The sequence below is a fragment of the Salvelinus sp. IW2-2015 genome, linkage group LG15, assembly GCF_002910315.2.
Source record: "Salvelinus sp. IW2-2015 linkage group LG15, ASM291031v2, whole genome shotgun sequence".
Lineage (NCBI taxonomy): Eukaryota > Metazoa > Chordata > Actinopteri > Salmoniformes > Salmonidae > Salvelinus > Salvelinus sp. IW2-2015.
The window spans coordinates 48,810,031-48,823,767 of NC_036855.1; the positions used below are offsets into that span (position 1 = coordinate 48,810,031).

The 13,737-nt window shown below is 42.8% G+C and overlaps 1 long non-coding RNA gene across 1 annotated transcript in view; it reads left to right on the forward strand.

Moving 5' to 3' along the window:
- Positions 1-229: 229 nt before the first annotated feature.
- The window catches only part of LOC111973892 (uncharacterized), a 70,899-nt gene continuing 57,391 nt past the window's right edge, over positions 230-13,737 (forward strand). The window contains exon 1 of the long non-coding RNA XR_002878652.1: positions 230-743. This is a non-coding gene — a long non-coding RNA (uncharacterized lncRNA). The remainder of the gene's footprint in view (positions 744-13,737) is intronic.

Sequence of the window (13,737 nt, forward strand, 5' to 3'; positions counted from 1 at the left end):
TTTAGTGTGATTACTCCTAAGTGTTAACCTGTGCCAATGTCCCTGTCGCCACACTGTCTGAGGGAGAGGGAGGGGCTGGGACTGTGTGTATTTCAGTGTGTGTGGCTGGTCAGAGAGATACATACGCCTCTCTCCTATTGGCTGATACCCGAGGGGGTGTGTTCCGGGGCTGGGCCAGTGCTTGTGGGGAGGGGCCGTGAGTTCAATCTTTCTCTTGCAGGGTGCTCAGTCAAGAGCGGAGTGTGTGAGTGCACACACAAAAGAGAGAGAACAGACGATAGAAAGAGAGAGCGGTTCTATTCTGGTTAATTTGTCTCCTCCAGACACCCAGGACTCCTCTGGCTCTCTCTACCCCGGCAGGGTGCTTGTTGATGGTGTAACACTAGATCAGCTCAGCCTCCCTCCTTTGGGAACTCTGGAGCTCCCTCTCTCACCTTCTGTGTTTGCTCTCCACCGACTGGCTGACTTTCTTTATTTGGAGTGTGTGAGAGTGTGTTTTACTCGGCAGGATTAGGCAGTCTGTACGCACTCTGGTACAAGCTGGTACGGTGGAGGGCGTTTCGTTCGTGAGTGTGTTGTTCGCCTCTCGCCCTGCGAGCCACACTTGAGTCTCTCATACACGCTTCGGATCTAACGGAACACGCACCTACTGTTCCCAAGGATTTGGGATATGTGTATAAAGGTTTAGCCTTCTCTGAATTGTGGATACAGAGAGGACTACACATTGCAACTTCACTGAGCAGGTGAGAGAGACGTAACACTGCTTTCACCGGTTATCCACATGGACTGAGGTGGGTGCTTATGTGTGTCAGCTTGCAAATCTGTTCATATCGTGTGTAGGGGAATCCATGGCGAGTTACATCCACTAGAGTCCTGTTCGGAGGGAGCAGAGCTTGTGTGCAGCTTTCTGCAGTAAACCCGAAACTGAACGGAATATGTTGACTAGGATTTTCCGCACGGATGTTTGTCTGTGTGGTTTGTGGGCAGATTCCATGTTTTGGTGCGTTTGTGTTTGTGTAGGTCAGTGTGCTTTTTGATAGTTTGTGATGTGTAGTGTTGGTGTGTTAGTCAGGTCCATGTGACTGGTCTGTGGGCTATAGCCAAGGAAAGGTTAGAGATAAATTAACCACATTCTTCTCTGCTGAGCCCCCTTACACCCCCCCCCCCCCCCCCCCCCCCGTCCTGCCCCCTCACCAGCTATCAATCCGCACCCTCCCCTCAGGCCCCTGCTGCATCACCCACCCATTAAGCCCCATTCCCACACCCCCATCCAGCTCCTTACCCCCCCCTCCACACACACACACACACACACACACACACAACCTTAATTGCTTCCCCATCCTCCCCTACACACACACACACACAATCACTGTCTACCCCTGGGGTCTCTCTCTAACAGCTGTTACTTCCTCTACACTTTAAACACTCCGCTGGTCACAGGTTCAGGAATTGTWAAAAAAAAAATCACAACATTGACTTAAAATTAACCTTACAAATAGCAGTGTTGGGTGATTTGGAATGCCATAGTCAGTCCATAAATAATATAATAATACTGGTAGGAAAGTGTTTAATCTTTAGCTCACAATCTGTAGATACTATATGATTAGAACGGTTCAAAATGTATGTAAAACATCACAGCACAATTTAAAAAATATATGCCACATGGAAACCAAACGAGGTCTATGGTGATAGGTGGGATGGGCTGAGAGTGGCTGAGGGGTGGGATTAAAGAGCTTATGTTTGGTAATGTATTATTGTTATGCGATTGCTTTATGTAAAAGTACCATGTATGCAAAATGTGTATGTAAAATGTATGTATACGTAGCAGAAAAGCCATTTAAAAAAACAAAAAGATATGTGTCCTCCGAAGAGGGGGGGTGGATAATAATAATAATAATAATATAAAAAAAAATTAAAAAGTATTTTTATTTTTTAAACACTCGGCTGCTGTTTTTCTGCCCTCTGCTAATCTCTTCCTCCCTCCACTTCTCCTCTACCCTTCCTTTCTTCCCTCCCTCACTAGTCTCCTTCCCCACGTCTTCTCTCCCTTGCTCCTCACCCCCCTTCTTTCATTCCTCATCTCCCCTGCTGCCATATACCCTCAACCACTCTATTGGCTACCTCTGCAACGAGCTCCTGTAAAACAGTAACCGGTTTGTGTGTGCGCGTGTGTGTGTGTCAGGAGACGTTATATGCCTTAGACCTTGTATCCTCGGGAGGAATGCCGTATTACTTCTCTCCCTGGGTCCTTTACCTCCTCTCTCTCTCAAAATTCAAAGGGAAACATTAGTTAACATTACACCCATTTATTTATTTTTTGGGAATATAGAAATGTAAAATGTAATTATTGGCTATGTACAGTGTTGTAACAATGTGCAAGTGCAGTGCCTTCGGAAAGTATTCAGACCCCTTGACTTTTTACACATTTTGTTACGTTACAGCCTTATTCTAAAATGTATTAAATAAATAAAAAATCATCAGCAATCTACACTCAATTTTAGCAAATGTATTAAAAAATAAACCGGGAGAAATACCTTATTAAAGGGAAGGCAGGTAGCCTAGTGGTTAGAGCGTTGGGCCAGTAACCGAAAGGTTGCTGGATCAAATCCCCGAGCTGACAAGGTATAAATCTCCCATTCTGTCCCTGAGCAAGGCAGTTAACTTAACCCACTGTTCCCCGGGCTCTGTGGATGTCGATTAAGGCAGCCCCCCACACCTCTCTGATTCAGAGGGGTTGGGTTAAATGCGGAAGACACATTTTAGTTGAAGGCATTCAGTTGTATTTACATATGTATTCAGAACGTTTGCTATGAGACTCAAAATTGAGCTCAGGTGCATCCTGGTTCCATTGATCATCCTTGAGATGTTTCTACAACTTCATTGGAGTCCACCTGTGGTAAATTCAATTGATTGGACATGATTTGGAAATGCACTCACCTGTCTATATAAGGTCCCACAGTTGACAGTGCATGTCAGAGAAAAAAACAAGCCATGAGGTCAAAGGAATTGTCCATACAGCTCCGAGACAGGATTGTGTCGAGGCACACATCTGAGGAAGGGTACCAAACATGTTTTGCAGTATTTAAGGTCCCCAAGAACACAGTGGCCTTTCTTAAATAGGAAGAAGTTTGGAGGACAACGACCCTAAGCACCCAGCCAAGACAACYCATGAGTGGCTTCGGGACAAGTCACCCTCAGGAGACTGAAAAGATTTGGCATGGGTCCTCAGATCCTCAAAAGACTTTACAGCTGCACCATCGAGATCATCCTGACGTTGTATTCGGGGCATGTGACAAATAAAATTTGATATGATTTGAATGTCCTTGAGTGGCCCAGCCAGAGCTCAGACTTGAACCCGATCGAATATCTCTGGAGAGACCTGAAAATAGCTGTGCAGCAACGCTCCCCATCCAACCTGACAGTTTGAGAGGATCTGCAGAAAAGAATGGCAGAAACTCCCCAAATACAGGTGTGTGAAGCTTGCAGCTTCATACCCAAGAAGACTCGACGCTGTAATCGCTGCCAAAGTTGCTTCAACAAAGTACTAGTAAAGGATCTGAATACTTATGTAAATGCATTTTTCATTTTTTTATTTGTAATACATTTGCAGAAAATTCTAAAAACCTGTTTTTGCTTTGTCATTATGGGGTATTGTGTGTAGATTGARGAGGGAAAAAATGATTCCATCAATTTTAGAATAACGCTGTAACTAAATGTAGAAAAGGTTTGAATACTTTCCGAATGCACTGTAGTTGAAGTATGGAAGGGAAAATAAATAAATAAATAAGTTATATTTACAATTTTTGTGCTCCATAGGTTACCCTTTTTCTCATGGCAATGGGCCACAAATCTTGCTGCTGTGATTGCATTCTGTGGTATTTCTCCTAACAGATATGGGAGTTTATCAATGTTTGATTTGTTTCAAATTCTTTGTGGGTCTGTGTGATCTGTGGGAAATATAWGTCTCTAARGTYGTCATACATTTGGCAGGAGGTTAGGAAGTATAGCTCAGTTTCCACCTCATTTTGTGGGCAGACCTGGCTCTATGGTGGCCTCTCTGAATAGCAAGGCTATGCTCACTGAGTTTGTACATAGTCAAGGATTTTCTTAATTTGGGGTCAGTCACATTGGTCATGTATTCTGCCACTGTGTACTCTCTGTTTAGGGCCAGATAGCACTCAAATTTGCTCCGTTTTTGGGTTGATTCTTTCCAGTGTGTCGCATATTTATCTTTTTGCTTTCTCATGATTTAGTTGGGTCTAAATGTGTTTCTGTCCTGGGGCTCTGTGGGGTCTGTTTGTGAACAGAGCCCCAGACCCAGCTGGCTGAGGAGACTCTTCTCTAGGTTCATCTCTCTGTAGGTGAAGGCTTTGTGATGGAATGTGTGGGCATCGCTTCCTTTTAGGTGGTTGTAGAGTTGAACATGTCTTTTTGGGGTTTTGATAGTTAGTGGGTATAGTCCTAATTCTACTCTGCATGCATTGTTTGGTGTTTTGCGTTGTACACAAAGTATATTTTMGCAGAATTCTGCWTGCAGYGTCTGTTGGGTGTTTTTCCRATCTTTTGAATTCTTGGTTGGTGAGTGGACCCCATACCTCACAACCATAGAGGGCAACGGGTTCGATAACTGATTAAAGTATTTTTTTTAAATCTCGCTCTCTCTCTCTCGCTCTCTCTCTCTCTCTSTGTGTGTGCTGATGCTTGTAAGGCTGATAAAAGTTTTCTGACACGTTCCCACTGCGTGTGTTCAGCATGAGCTCCTTACGAGCCTAACTCCATACCACTGCTTTAGCTGGTCATGCCCATACACTCTGTAGCAGGCAGTGGCTGTAGTCTAAACCCTSTGCCAAAATGAGACATGAATTCAATCGTTGCACTTCAGAAGTGTGTTTTGGTTTGCCCAACAGCTAGATGTGTGTCCTGGATGGATGTTGTTAACACCTGGTACACGATCAGGAGGCAGACGCTGTGGAACGTTGCAGATAGACATGTCATGAATAGAACTGTATCCACTGTATATTATGTTCACTTTACCTATTTGTATATCTATATATATGTCAACTTTGTATAAACTCTGTATGTATTGTGTGTCTAAATGTTGTTTGTCACTAGCAGCACCATATTACCAAGTACAATTCTGAGTATGTTTAAATGTACTTGTTGAATAAAGGCGATTCTGATTTTGGCACGATTCCTAATTCTACATGTCAAGAGAGGCGTGTTTGTTCTACATAACGTATTTCTATCCCCTGCTCCCAGTCTGCCCTGATTTGAATTCCAGCGTCAGTCTTTTGCTTTAGCTACGCAACTCTGTACATCCATGGGTTTTCCCAGTCCATTTCCCATATATCCTCCGGTGCCTACCGCAATATGTTAATGTGACGCTCAATTAAGAGCCACTGATGCGTAGCATAGCTGCCACCATGAAGGAGCTTATCAGKGCGTGTTAACTGTTGCAGCCTATTGGTGATGTGTGTGCATCCGTGTCTGTGTGAATGCATGCGCGGGTTTCTTGAACCCGTCCCTCCCAAAGACCCAGCCCTCGGCAGCTGAGACGTATGTACYGTATGTATGCATGTACGTTTGTGATTCCGATTACAGACATGAAGACCAACTTGTCAGTGTCTTTAGCCACAAGATATTACGTAGTTTTTTTTTTAGCAAAATCAGTTTTAAGAGGAGTTAAAACTGCATCCTTCTCTTCTCYTATGAACGTGGAACAGAGATGAAACTCTGTAGAGAGATTAAACTGTGCTATAAATACATTTATTTATGCAATTTAAGTGTAATTTTGTGTTATTAGCACAGACATGCAAGTACGTGCACACACACACACACGCGCGCTGCTCAGCCAATGGTGGTCAGATGTGCTCTTTGACACTGTGACCTGTTACCGTAGCGGCAGYTGGTCATTAATCATACAGAGAGAGGGGGAGATAGATAGGCTGGAAAGAGGGAAGATCGAGAGAGGGGGATGTGTGGAAAGGTGGATAGATAGACCCCATAAAAAGACAAAGGGAGAGGGAAGATGGAAGAAGAAAGGTCTCACCCCTCATATGTATCAGTACCTCTCTGCAGTAGGTAGCCCAACGGTTAAGAGTGGTGGGCCAGTAACCAAAATGTGTCAATGTGCACTCGGGCAAATGTGCACTCGGGCAAAGAACTTAACCCTAATTGCTCATGTAAGTCACTCTGGATAAGACCATCTGCTTAATGACTAACCTTTCCCCTCTGCRCAACATGACCCATGCATGATGTATAAGTTCAGAGTGAACCCTCTTTGTCCCATGGGACCCCAGAGTAAACCCTGTAAGGTCAAGCGTGTTAGTACCCTCCCCCAGGGCCGCTGATTGATGAACTGGTGGCGTGCTCTCTGGACTGGATGAAAAAACCTTTATTAGTTATTGACTAATGGAGATTATTAGGTTCGCTCGTTAACATTCTCGCTCTCTACCTCGTACACTACCTCGCTGTGGTTCATTCTTTCTTTCCCTTTCGTTCCTTCGCTCTTTCGCTCAGCAGTAAATTGGCAGAGATGGCAGACATTTCCGTATTAAGCCAAAGTCTCCTTAATACACCCATGGCTGATTATGAAAGACCCCGCCCCACCCCCTCTCCTTCCCCCATCCCRCTCTCCCCTCCTCTAGACGCTCCCCTGTTCCTCTAATGGTAATGCTTTCTCCATCAACCCCACCTGATGGTTATGCGGGTAATTATAAGTCTATTTACGGCCCTATGGCCACACACAATGAGAAATAAATAATGTGTTCGCCCAAGCAGAAACACATTAGTTAGCTCTCTCCCTCCCTGCTCCCATCTCTCACAACTCAACAAGTTTTAGGCCTTGGTTTTTCCACAGCACTGCATTGTGCCTTACATCTCTCTTATTGGCTATTGTATGAGTTTTGACTCACAGAGCATCCCTGCTCTATTATCTTCCCTTCAACAGCAAGGCTARGTCCTTTATCCACATACTGTATGAGTTCCACTCCTCGTCCGCTCCACTTTCACTCCACCTTCATTATTATATGTATGCTGCACTGTGCGTGGAGTTTAAGACCCTCTCCGGGTTATAGAGACTGAAAGAGGGAAGGAGGCAGGAGGGAAAGGAGAGAGGGAATGGGGTTGGTAAAAGTTTAACATGAAATATTGAAGTACTACTTCTTCGTTACCTCTCGGTACATGAAAGCGAGCAGGAGGCATGCTGATCCATGTTCATCCAACATTCAGATTCTTATGGGCGTGTGTAATCACTATCAGCCAGGATATATGCTCTCAATACTTTCTAGAGAGAGAGAGAGAGAGCGAGAGCGAGAGATCATTTCCCTGTAGAGATCCAAGGCAGAGTCTGAAGAGATAGTCTTGTAAACATCCCTCTCCTCCACATGGATAAACAGAGAGAAATGGGAGACAAGAGAGAGGACGGAGGGATGAGAGTGGGAGCAGAGTAGAAAGAGAGAGACTGGGGAGGATGGTTGGTATAAAGGCCCCTGTCCAACATGTGCCCACTCATCCTGCCCTTTTCATATTGAGATGGTGAAGGGGAAAGGTTCCGTCAGGCAGACAGGAGTCGGGGTGTGTTTGTGCACGTGCATGCATGTGTGTGAGACCTGTAGAGGTGTTGGTCTCCTTAGGCCCACTATCGTGCTCCGAAGGGATGGGCAGCACTTACTCACAGTACATGTTATGCTGAACACTATAGGTGAGTCAGGGTTATAAAACTGCAGAGACATGCATGTGGCTGAAGACAACTACCGTATGTTATTCAGTTCATTTAATCCACGACACTAATGTTAGCTAGTCTCTTAGAGTAGGGGATAATTCTGTTCTGAATAGGTAACTGACACCTTATTTATCCTCTCTTCCCCCWGGGCTATATAACATATGCATAACTATTTATTTGCTAATTAGCCACTAATAGCTCTACATGCCTGAATAGGCTGATAGGTGCTTTACATATACAGTAAATACRCCTGTACCGTTGTTTAAGCGATTGTGTCTGTAGCAGCTGCCCCAATAGTGTAACCTTTATTTAACTAGGCAAGTCATTTAATAAGTAAAAATTCTTATTTACAATGACATCATCCACCGGCTAAACCCGGACGACGCTGGGCAAATTGTGTGATGCCCTATGGGACTCCCAATCACAGCCAGTTGTGATACTGCCTGGATTCGAAACCAGGGTGTTTGTAGTGATGCCTCTAGCACTGAGATGCAGTGCCTTAGACCAACCACTGTGCCACTCGAGAGACAGTATCTTCTTCTCAATATGGCCCAGTACATATCTTTTTTTAGGTAATTACAGTATAATGTGACACAACAGATAACTTTTTTTGTTGTACAGTGCATTCTTACATCATTACAGTTACATAGCAGAAAAATAACACTGATTCCTCTATACCCCAAGCTGGTTAAGTGTGCCTTGAATTCTAAATAAATCACAGTGTCAAGAGCAAAGCACCCCACCATCACACCTCCTCCTCCATGCTTCACAGTGGGAACCACACATGCAGAGATCATCTGCTCATCGCTCTGCGTCTCACAAAGACATGGCGGTTGGAACCAAACATCTCAAATTTGGACTCATCAGATCAAAGGACACATTCCACTGGTCTAATGTCCATTGATCATGTTTCTTGGCCAAGCAATTCTCTTCTTATTATTGGTGTCCTTTAGTAATGGTTTCTTTGCAACACTTAGTCCGTGAAGGCCTTATTCATGCAGTCTCCTCTGAACAGTTGATGTTGAGATCTGTCTGTTACTTGAAATCTGTGAAGCATTTATTTGGGCTGCAGAGGCTGGTAACTCTAATGAACTTATCCTCTGCAGCAGATAACTCTCGGTCTTCCTTTCCTGTGGTGGTCTCATGAGCGCCAGTTTCTTATAGCGCTTGATGGTTTTGGACTGCAATTGAAGAAACTTTCAAAGTTATTGACATTTTCTGGATTGACTGATCTTCATTTCTTAAAGTAATGATGGACTTTCATTTCTTTTGCTTATTTTATCTGTTATTGCCATAATATGGACTTTTACCAAATAGGGCTTTCATCTGTATACCCCCCCATCCCTGCCACAACACAACTGATTGGCTCAAACACATTAAAACTTCTTGTCATAGGGCGGCGCTGTTTTCACTTTGGAAAAAATCGTGCCCAAATTAAACTGCCTCGTACTCTATTCTAGATCATACAATATGCATATTATTATTACTATTGGATATAAAACACTCTCAAGTTTCTAAAACTGTTTGAATTATATCTGTGAGTAAAACATTACTCATTTTGCAGCAAACTTCCATACAGGAAGTGAAAAATCTGAAAACGAGGCTCTGTTTCAGGGCCTGCCTATTCAATTGCCTTATATTTATCGATATGCATGCACTTCATACGCCTTCCACTAGATGTCAACAGGCAAAATGACAAAATGAAACATTTGTTCACAAACAATATTCTCACATTCGTGTTATTTAACACTGTAAATTAATTGATGAATGAATTAGTGGTTATGGATGGATTTTTCCTTTAATCAAGAATCCTTGATCTATGCTCTCTTCGTGTCTTTGTTTTTTGACTGGCATGTTTATTCTGAGCCACCGTGTTGTGTGTGGCAGTTTGTGATGTAGCTGTTTGAGAGGGTGCGTGTGTGTGTGCATGCCCATGTGTGTGCTTGCGTGCATGTACAGTATGCACTTTCTTGCCACACAGGAATAAGTGTTACGGTCTCAAAGCTGTCCACCTGTTCATATATCTAAATCTGCTCTCTCTCCCTCGCTATATCTCTAGAGATGATCTACGCCACTTATTCATCGCCTATATTTAACAAGGAACCTAAGAACCTTAAAATGGAGACATCCTCTCAACTGTCTCTGGAGCTCTGTTTCAATTTCAGTCAGAACATTCCGGGGGTGAGTCTGWGCCACAATACATTCTCAAAGGGAGAACATGACCTATTCAGACCCAGAGATAGCACAGTTCCAGTTCTCTCCGACGGACCATTTTCACATTGACGATAGCAAAGGGACATTTTCGAGAGGTTATAGAGAGGTATCGATTCTTGAGAGACAACACTGTTATGTAAACTTGCAAAATGATCACATCTCAACCTCCGGAGGTCGCGCAAAGATTCTGGCATTAATTTGTGTCACACATCATTATACCACATAATGTAAAAATAAATAAATAATTATACAATACAAACTTGGTCTCTTTCTCTTGCCTGGTTCCTCTCTAGGTTTCTTCCTAGGTTTTGGCCTTTCTAGGGAGTTTTTCCTAGCCYCCGTGCTTCTACACCTGCATTGCTTGCTGTTTGGGGTTTTAGGCTGGGTTTCTGTACAGCACTTCGAGATATTAGCTGATGTACGAAGGGCTATATAAAATAAAATAAACTTGATTTGAATAAGGCAGCTCCAAAATGCAGATGCTTCAGCCTAGGGCCAGCCAGTGAAAGCACAGTGCGTAGGCGTTGTTAATCTTCTGTCACGTTCTTGAAAATGATCGGACCAAGGCGCAGCGTGTATTGAGTTCCACATCTTTAATTACAAAGTGAAACTAGAAACAAAATAACAACACTTGCAAAGACCGTGACGACGTAGTGCTCTAACACACTAACGCAAACAATATCCCACAAATGCAGATGGGGAAAAAGCCTACCTAAATATGATCCCCAATTAGAGGCAACGATTACCAGCTGCTTSTAATTGGGAACCACACAAACCACCAACCTAGAAATCTATAAACTAGATAACCCCCCAGTCACGCTCTGACCTTAACACCATAGAGAACCGAGGGCTCTCTATGGTCAGGGAGTGACATCTTCAATGGTTGGGCTCTGATTGTCTCGGGGTTCTGTCACTCATGGGGACACTACGTCACCGCAGAATCTACGTTAGAGCTAGGCAATTCAAGCCCCCTTGGATGCTGCCATAGAGGGGTTGGTTGTTTAGCAACAAAACCGACATGTGAGCAAATATGGGGCAAAACAAACGGGGTTGGCTTAGATTGTTGACAACATGGCTTTCAAATGCATCTTTACAGTTGTTGGTTAGCTAGCTAGCCCTGTTAGCATTGACATGAAATCAGTCAAAGCAAGACGTGGTATCAAGAACAAGAAGAAACTATCTGAAATTAGTCACTTACGATTCCCCACATGGAAGTTTCTTGTCATTGTTGGTAGTGTGGTGGTTAATGTCTTTACTATCAAATGAGGAGAGACAAACTTATCACARAGGTCAGAGTTATACTTAAACTAAATCTTTAATCACTTATTAATAAAGGAGCAAGTCAATACAACGCACACATATAAAGTGAATCGATTGAGTGCTATACGATAATGATGGCGGGCCGACGAATCACGCTCAGACGATTCGTTGAGAGCCCCGAGACAAAAGTACAGAGGGATTTTATAGCCAAGATACACCCCTTTCAACCTACATGACGAGCAACAGATGTATAGAATGGGTCACAAGGTTAAGATTTGTATGAAAGACACTTATAATTCACAGCAGACAGTATCTGCTGTGTCAACAGTTATCTTTCATTGCACAGACCAGGGTTTGACTCTTGGGTTCATCTTTCCCTGGTACCATATAGAACAGCAACATTAACTCTGGGATGCGGTCTCTTTAGGTTTTATCACCCAAAAGACAGCATAAATCTCCTGTCAGTGTTATCTCCCAGAGGCCCATCCTTAGTAGAACACACACAGATGAGCGTTCTAACAACCCCTTATTCTGTTGCATTAAAACAACCATTTGACGCAATAATACATTATGACATAATTTTGCAATTTTCCACCCTAGTAGCCATCTGGCCGCCAGAACCACATCAACTCACAGACTCTGCCCCATTGAAGCGTGCACATCGTTTCTGTGACGTTAACCCATCTATAGATTTACAACCACACAACCGCATTCATTCAACGCAAAGGTAGCGATAGCGAAAACACCAGCAAAAGATAACATTTATTCACTAACCTTCACAATCTTCATCAGATGACAGTCTATAACATCATATTACACAATACAATATGGTTTGTTCGAAAATGTGGATATTTAGAGCTGAAATCCGTGGTTATACATTGTGAAAACGTAGCAATTTTTCCCAGAATCTCCGGATATATTTCTGACACTCACCTAATCTGACCAAATAACTCATCATAAACTTTACTAAAAATACATGTTGGATAGCAAATGAAAGATACACTAGTTCTTAATGCAATCGCCGTGTTAGAATTCAAAAATAACTTTAGTACGACATACAGCTTACGTTATAGCGAGACAGCGCCTGCAATGAGGGCGGAAAATAATACTAAACATTTTCCACAGAAATACGAAATAACATCATAAATGGTTCCTACTTTTGCTGAGCTTCCATCAGAATCTTGTACAAGGGTCCTTTGTCCAGAACAATCGTTGTTTGGTTTTAGAATGTCTCTTATCCTGTCGAAATAAGCAACCAAAGCTAGCCAAGTGGCGCGAAGCTGTCCATCGTCCCCAAACGCAGAGAACGGAAAAAGCCAAAACTCCCGATAAACTTTCAATAATCTGATAAAACTATATTGAAAAAACATACTTTACGATGATATTATCAGATTTATCAAATAAAATCAAAGCCGGAGATATTAGCCGTCTATAACGAAAGCTTTTCAGAAGCAATGCTGATGTCCTTCCGCGCCTTGCTGAACAAAGGACATTTGGGGTCATGTCATTCCAAGAGCTCTCGTTTGACCTCAGATCAAGCTATACACCCCCATTTCACCTCTCACTGCCTGTTGACATCTAGTGGAAGGCGTATGAAGTGCATGTATATCCATAGATTTCAAGCAAATTAATAGGAAGGCCCTGGAACAGAGGCTCGATTTCAGATTTTTCACTTCCTGCTATAGGAAGTTTGCTGCAAAATGAGTTCTGTTTTACTCACAGATATAATTCAAACGGTTTTAGAAACTTGAGAGTGTTTTCTATCCAATAGTAATAATAATATGCATATTGTACGAGCAAGAATTGAGTACGAGGCAGTTTAATTTGGGAACGATTTTTTACAAAGTGAAAACAGCGCCCTCCTATCCCAAAGAAGTTAATTTCAACCAGTAGAGAATGTGAACAGCTTTATTGAAAGAAGTTCATTATCCAAGTGTTATAAATGCATAATGCATGCATTATAAATATTATAATTGTATAATTATATTATAAATATAAGTTCAATCTGTACTTCAATGCACATCTGGTGTCCATTATAAAAATGGAGGAAGAAAGAGGTGGGAAGAGAGGTGTGAGGGAGTGTAAAATACAAAGGGAAAGAGGTAAGAACAGAGGAGCAGGGAAGACAGCATATGATTAATGAATTACAGTGCTAAACTTAATATTCTCTCAGTTCATCACAATTACATAATAGTATCTCTAGCTGTGACTCCTAACCAGCCTTGGGCTCCCTGGTGGCCCGAAGGTTATCTTAAGAGCGGAGGAGGTGCGATGACGGGTCTGAGTTTGGCATCCTCTCTCACATAAAAACATACCTGCAGACAAGAGACAGATGGAGAGAGACAGCATGATTAAGCCTTGCGTTTTTTTAAAATTCTAGCACTGTCATTCATCTTAATCATCAGGGGGTGAAATACAAAACTGACCTTGGATCATTAACTCTGGGACTACTCCATCTCTATCTGTATTTCAATGTAAAGCATCTCTTGAATAAAACTTCCTGTTGACCCGACCAAGTGACCTCTCACCTCTGATCATGC